Genomic DNA, 7,597 nt, shown 5'->3' on the forward strand with positions numbered 1-7,597 from the left:
AAATATCCTAAACCCTTTGAAATGAAGTCCACATCACACAGAAAAGATATTGTACCCTTCGGGATGAGTATACAAGGCATAGTGTCCACCTTAGGAGAGACACCAGGCAGATGGATGGAAATATACTTCTACAAATACCTGCTAACATAACTCTGCTAATCTAAAGGTCAGAAAGCAAATAGAAATCCAGAACATCAACTTGGTTGTGGATACTCCTCCCCAGAGGACATGTCTTTCAATACTTTGTGAAATCAGGTTGGCAGCTTATGAAGGATGTAATCTTCCTCCCACATGTCTCATGAAAAATCACAGGAAATAGCACTCATGTTTCTCACACCAGAACTCAAGACACACATAATCAAGTGTCATATAGTCGCTATAAAGTGTAGTCAGGAGGATTTGGCTTGTTATCTGTGGTCAAATAATATGTGTGAGGGAATGTAAATTGTAGTTTTGTTCACCTGTGAAGTTATTTCTCATCATTACCATCATGGAGGTGTTTTTACAATTTGTCCTTCGGCTAGCTACTTTTCCTGACACATTTTGCTTTTTGATGGTTAGCATGGACATTGCAATCATTCTACATAAGTGCTTAATGGTAAAATGGGATATGTAGTATTACTTCACCTCTTAGTGTCTATCCATCTTTTTTTGTTGTTTCGTTTTGGTTTTTTTACCACTTCATACTTTACTTACACTAGTATAAATTCACCAAAATGTGGAAGCAGAATCTGATCAGAAACCATTCTTCAATTGGCAATTTACATTCTTGCTTCTGTAACTGCTATATTTAGCAATTGTTAGAGAAAATAAGAAAAATGAAATTGCTGAACAAAAATGATTGAAGTCTTATTGCAGCAAAAGCTAGATTATTGTGCTGGGCTTATTTTTTAGAATATTACCCCTTTCAAATTCTAAAAATGTATATCTATTTTAGACATTTGTAAGGCATTTGGCAAGCGCTGCTTAGAAGATGATAGTGAAATTTAATTTTTACATTTGAAAAGCTTAGCTTAGGTCAGAAATTGAAGCCTATTTGAAGAACTCAGCCTCTGCTGTAAAGGGCATATTAGAGAATCATGCAGTCAACAGGAATGAAATTCTGGTACTTTCCATTAATGAGAATATAGACATACAAATTACTTGTCTAAATCAAAGCCTGAGGTCCAGTTTAGTTGACGAAATCCATTGCATGACAGTTTCGGATATAACCAGCCCAGAGAACACCAGTCCTAACAGGAGGTATTCATGCTTCAAATTCAGCATTACTTTGGGTATTGTCATCATCTTCCCACTTCTGTATCCAAAAATCTATAATCCTTTATATACTTCCAAGACTAAGGATGATAGAGTCTACACGTGAGATCCGTGAGATCATGGTTCTTCCTCCTTTCTATCATTCTTTGCATTACCCCTCTTTCTCAGGACTCCCTGTGAGAATTCTGCAAATCTGAGAACTCCTGAAGTGAAAGTTAAAAAAAGGAAGCAACTGGGAGGTACAAAGCATGAAATGCAGCTTCTTCACATCCATCCATGGTTACTGTGGAATATATGAATCCCAGGAGCTAGCTGCTGGCTGGGGAAGCTTGAGAAGTGAATATGGATGTAATAGCATTGCCAAAGGATGGAGGGAGGTGCCAAGAGCCTAGAGCAAAGGTGAGCACACAAGGTCTATCTCCACAGTTGGCTTTGGAATCTGTAATGCAGCAAGTATGAAAGTCATTTCCACAGCTTATTCTAGAACAGAGTAGTAAAAAGACAAGACTAATCAGCCCTGGAATTCAGAAACCATTTCCACATGGAAACCATTTGGGAAATATCTTCCTGTTAGCATCTTCCTTAGCATTTTTTTTCTGCTAGAGAAGATAATAAGGCCCAGCCGCATTACATACAGATTATCCACTTAATCTCATTTCAACAATTATTGGTAACTTTTCTCTTACACTTGTTCCAAACACAAATGTATTCTGTTGACTGCTGCATAAAAGAATGTCTCTTTTCACTGTGTTAAAATCTAACATTCAAAGTCAAAGTTTCCTTATAAAATAGAAGGGAAATACATTTGATATTGAAAATTGCAACTAAATTAAGATCAGCATTAGATAAACAAATCCATAAATGGCTCCTAGCTATTGATTTACTTTCTGGACTGATTTCTCTGGCTCAGAAACTCTTTCTCACACTTGGTGAGGAATACAGATTTAAACCCTAGGGTTTGGTCTACTCTAGGGAAATCTTTCCCAAATTGTCAGGGGGTTAGAAGTGATTTGCTAGCTCAATTTTAAAAGACATTGGAATTTTTGAAGTTTCCCTATATTGGAACCTCGTAAGAACAGTTTGAACTCTTTAGTGCTTTATCTGTCCAAGGACTTGAACTGGCTTGGCTTTTAAACAAGAGCTCAAGAATCCACATTAAGAAGTAATAGCACTTGCAGGAGTTCTGAATGGCACCGATCCTCTGAGTTCACAGCCTTCTGCATCCCTCCCAGTTTTTGTGTGATTTTTATCATATTTCATTGAAATAACAGCTTTTTGAAACATGCTGCTCTTACATGCCAAGCACATGCAACATTTGAAGGGTAAGATTTCAAGTGTTTTAGCATACTGTAGTTATTCATGAATCTGTGTTCCAATAGATAACTTCAGTAAGCAGTGTTAAAAATGTACATTCTGCCAGACTTTCTAGGTAGTGCTGTCAATACTATTGACAATGGTATTGCTCTGCATTAGGTTTTCAAGTAAATTTCTATTTAAGTATAACATCTGTTAACATGCTGTCTTGAAGCTTGAACTTTTAGCCACATTTCTTTTGGTGAATATTTTAATAACACATCCTGAGTAATTTTATAGCACCAATAAAGACTACACACCGGGATCAAATAGTTGTTACTTTCTGAAAGTCTTTTACTGTAAACCCAGTAGTAGTGTAGTATTAACATCTTATCTGTAAAGAAAAAGAAGTCTTATTTAGGATAGTACAAAAAGGACAGTCTTACAGTTTAACCATTATGAAAGCACTTACGTAACTGCATTTGGATAGGCACAATTACAAGGTTTCTATTAAATAACAGCTGTATTTCTTGAAAGGAAGACTGCTTTAATAGCAAAAAAAAAAAGTTTGTAGAGTAGACATTTAGCTCTGCTTTCTCCAGTAGATGTCACTTGCAGTACATAATAATTCATGTAAAGAAGTCAGAGTATATAGAAATGCATTCCTTTTCTTGAAATACGCAAGCCAAATTGAAAAGCCATTTTGGTGTCCTATGTATGTAGTAAGTTTGCATTTGGTTTATTTTAAAAGATTCCATTAAAATAATAAAAGGTAGCACATTTTGTTTCCAATTGATCAGTGAAGATTTTGCCTCCATCTCCTGTAATTTGAAATAAAAGGAGATAAATTTACTTGTTGACACATGTGAAGTCTGGATCATACATGATGTAATATTGCATTGGCAACTAGGATTTTGGCAATTACCAGATTTACTTTAAAGAAAGAATGTATCATGCAATTATTTTTTTTTAATTTCAGAATCATTAACATTTGGGATGAAATTTAGTAGAGAAATATTATAGGACACGTATAACCCAACAGCAGAACTGTTTTCTTATATAAGCAAGGGAGAAGTTATTGAGAATAATGTGTATTTAAAGGAAACTGTCTTGTCTTGTAGATAATTAAAAAAGAAAGTGATCTTCTAGGAACTTCGTATGTGATTTTATTCATTTTTTTCCCTTTCTTTTAACGATCATATACTAACACTGTCTTCAGTAGAATAACTATGGATCTATATAGATGCAAAAATCTCATCTTCAGGCCCACAGTGCCTCGGGAATGCATTGTGTCTCCATGATGCCAAGGTCACTACAGATGGTGAATTATCTGTAAAGGTTTGTCTTTTATAGCTCACATAGTTTCACTTGTCTCCACCTGACATGTCAGCTAAGCCTTTGCAGTTTAGGATATAGATGCTAGTGGTTCACTTGCTAGCTGATCAAAGAGTTTGCTGTCTCGTCTTTGGAACCATTCCTCCTTCTCTGCTCAACTTAGCAGCTCTTTCTTTCACTAGGTACAAGTAAGGACTGCTGTATTCTTTCCATTCCACTCACTATTGTCTGGACAAGATAACGAGGAGACCCAGTTTGGGACTTTGGTATTTTCCTTTTATTCTTCCTAGAAAAATCCCATCATGATTGCTGAGAGAAAGAGTTTCCCATAGTCACTGCAGATTAGTTTAGAAAGGAGGATTAAAAAAATAGCTATGCTGTCTTCTCTTCTCATGCCCTCCTTTGGGGGTCCCCAAGGCAACTAAACAAAAAAACAATCTTGAAGTGTTTTGAGATGAAGCATCTACCAAGTTAGCAGGAACCACAGAGATGTAGGCAAAACCCTACTACTCTGTCTCTCATCCCCCAAAAAACTTTGTGTATACTGTGATTAAAAGGAGAAATAGACTAGAAATAAAATAGAAATATATATATATTTCTGCAGAATGCAGCTGAAGGAGTAATACTGTGTGGGAAACTCAAAAGCCAACAGCCACAAATTTGTTACTGGAGAGAGCTATGTGCTCTCCCTTTTGCCTGACACAAGGGGATAAAGGAAAGACGCAGGCAAAGGTGACATTGTAGAAAAATAATACGGACTCAGGAGCTTTCTCATGAAAAAGAGAGCTTGTCTTCTTGCTTTCTTAAAGAAGTATACTTGGTATAAATTGAGATCACGGACAGGGAACCAGGTCTCTATTTGACTTGGTGATTCATAACAAAGATGGGGGTGTTCAGGTGTTCTAATATGAGCTGCTCTGCATTGTCTGCTTCAGATCACATATATTAGGTTTGTACAAGTTTATATCCTCAGCCACAGGCCAGAAATCAGTATCAGCAGACTTACAAAGGCTTACAAATGATTAGTAGATGCAGTCTGTTGGAAATATATAGAAAATTCCACAGAGGACAGAGAAGAAAAAGAAATCTGGGAATGGAAAAAAAAAAATCTGACAAAATTCATTGAATTTCTGGGGACTATAGGGATTCAAACTCTTTGGCTGCATTAATTTTTGATCATTTTATTCTACTTTCTTCAAGAAAAGATTATTTAACAAAAAAGAAAAATAACCCAAAGCTTTGAAACTCTGACCTGTCACAGGCTCTTGGTATTCTGCTGAGCTGAAGGATGGCCTGCAACACCATCAGCTTATTTTCATAAGTAATGCAAGACCTACTCCAAGCTGAGCACATCCAGAAGGTGAAAGACATTTATTTTAAACCACACTCAGATTTTGTGGTGATGGGTGCAATATAAGTCTAAAAATCATAGAAGAAATTTTGTATTTATTTCATTTAGTAATAAATTCATGGTTACAGTTTTGACAGTACTTTTTAACGTTAAAAAAAAAAACAGTAATGTTCTCTTTTAAAGTAATGAAGATGCTCTGCATTTCTGAATGTGCTAGAGGTTATATACAAACAAAACCTACAGGATTAAATAACATGGAGATATAGACTTGAATCTAGAGATGCTCTTGAACAGGGCTCTTAAGTTAATATAATGGGCATATTTTGGCAAAGCGTCATCAGAGGAGCTCATATTCTATTATGAATTCTATTCCATGGTGCCAAAAAGCTGTGTACTGTGAGGTTCATTTTACAGACATGGAAGCATATAATTCATCTCTGATAATCCTGGCCAGTCAGTGGGGGAGCCAGGAGAAAATCTGAAACTGTTGATTTCAAGTGCTCTGCTACACCAGAAAACTTTCTCTTCTGTTCCTTCTAGAGGGAGATTCATTTATCTCTCCCCTGGCTCTGAGGGTCGGAAGGAACATCCCTGAAACAGTAAGCTGGCCTTTTACATTCCTAAGTGGCTCTTTTTAACTTATCTATTGTTTATTCATGCTGAGGAATACTCAGATTTAAAGAAACTTTTCTGAAATCCACTCTGAATTTAACATGGCACAAACAGGTATATTTTGATATCATGATGGCATGAGAGACACATCAGCTTCTGACAAGCTCATCTAGGGGATTGGGAAGGACATGAGGTTATCCCTTTCCTAAGTTATTCGACATCTGGGTTTCTCCTTCTACAATGTTTTGACACGAGTTAATTGCCAGCTTCATTCATGTGAGTGGATGCTTTTAAACAGAGCACTGCAAGCAGTCATGTGCTTCTTCTTCTTAAAGAACCAGAGTACACTATACCGTTTCCAAATTCACATCCCTGCTCAGTTTTGTTATCAGTATCTGTAAATATATATACTTAGCTTCACTTGATCCAGTGAAGCTTCATCTGTCATACCAGAAAGTAAGAATATCACACTGGATGCAAAGGACACTGAAGAAAGGGAACTTTTTAGTATTTTAGAATGCATGTTTAGAAATCAAAACATAGAGTTTTAGGGAAAAAAAATACACTGGAATTTTAAAAGACCACATTACTTCTGGCAGCTTTGCCTTTTTATTCTCATCAACTTTTTACCAGTCCATTTCAAATATCCACAGAACTCACAAATAAGACAAGAGAACCAACACTTTATTGATGCTTACAGCCAGGGAAAAGAAAAGGTTCTGATTTAAATGCTGCTGGCCAATCTTTTAAATTGCTATGCTCCAGCAATTCGCTCTGAGACTTTCAGCTCCTCTGAGAACTTTTGAGGACAAAATCCTCCAAAACAAGTAGATAACCTCCGCCAGCTATGATTGTACGAAAACACTCTGATTAGCCAGTGGTCCTTCCACCAAAGTGAGATGAGTATTAATTTTTTTTTATGGGATTCTTCTACAGGTATTGTAGACAACTAAATTTTTTGTCATGCTAAGCGACAGAACACAGGAGAGTGGATATACTCAAAGGAAACTATAACTCTATTGGGAAAAAAATATATATTTTAAATGATGACTGGTCACTTTGTAGATGGCATATCTCCAAGTACATGCTGAATTGCAAAACTGTAACACGTTCAGAGAGAATATTTATGTGTCCCTTCTTCACTACATGTGCAGTATTTTTCTCCCATGTCTCAAAAACTGTAGCCACAATTTACAAGTATATGCACAATCAAATTGCTATTGATTTAGCAATGCCTTTCTTTGATGTCCCTTGCCTTAACCTCATTTATAAAGCTGTTTTGCATTATTTCAAACTGTCAATGATTTGTGACTCATGAATATTCAAATCTAATTTGCACTTACCTTTTTTGCATGCATGCTTACTTGTAATATGTCTCATTTGCCCTTTGTTTTGTGTTTATTTGCAGATTGTTTAGTGAAGTAAACTCTGTTTTTTAAAGTAATAGCATCTATTTAAACACAAGTGGACCAATTCTCACCTTAGTACTGTTTTATATCACTGTAATTCCATTAACTTCACTGGAGTTTCTCCTGCTTAAGTGAAGAGAAAATGAGGTCCATGAACTCATTTTGGCTGTTCTATCTCCGCCCCTAATCTTACGTTAAGGTTTTAGCATGTTCCACTGGAATAGCAAAAATTGTACTTAGTATTTTATTCAAAAAGAAATATCGAGACTGAACTCTCAACATTTCAAGCTCTCTAATGCTGTTCAGATCTTCAGATCTGAGCAAAAATTAAGAGTTCTTT

Source organism: Meleagris gallopavo, chromosome 5, assembly GCF_000146605.3.
Source record: "Meleagris gallopavo isolate NT-WF06-2002-E0010 breed Aviagen turkey brand Nicholas breeding stock chromosome 5, Turkey_5.1, whole genome shotgun sequence".
Classification (NCBI taxonomy): domain Eukaryota; kingdom Metazoa; phylum Chordata; class Aves; order Galliformes; family Phasianidae; genus Meleagris; species Meleagris gallopavo.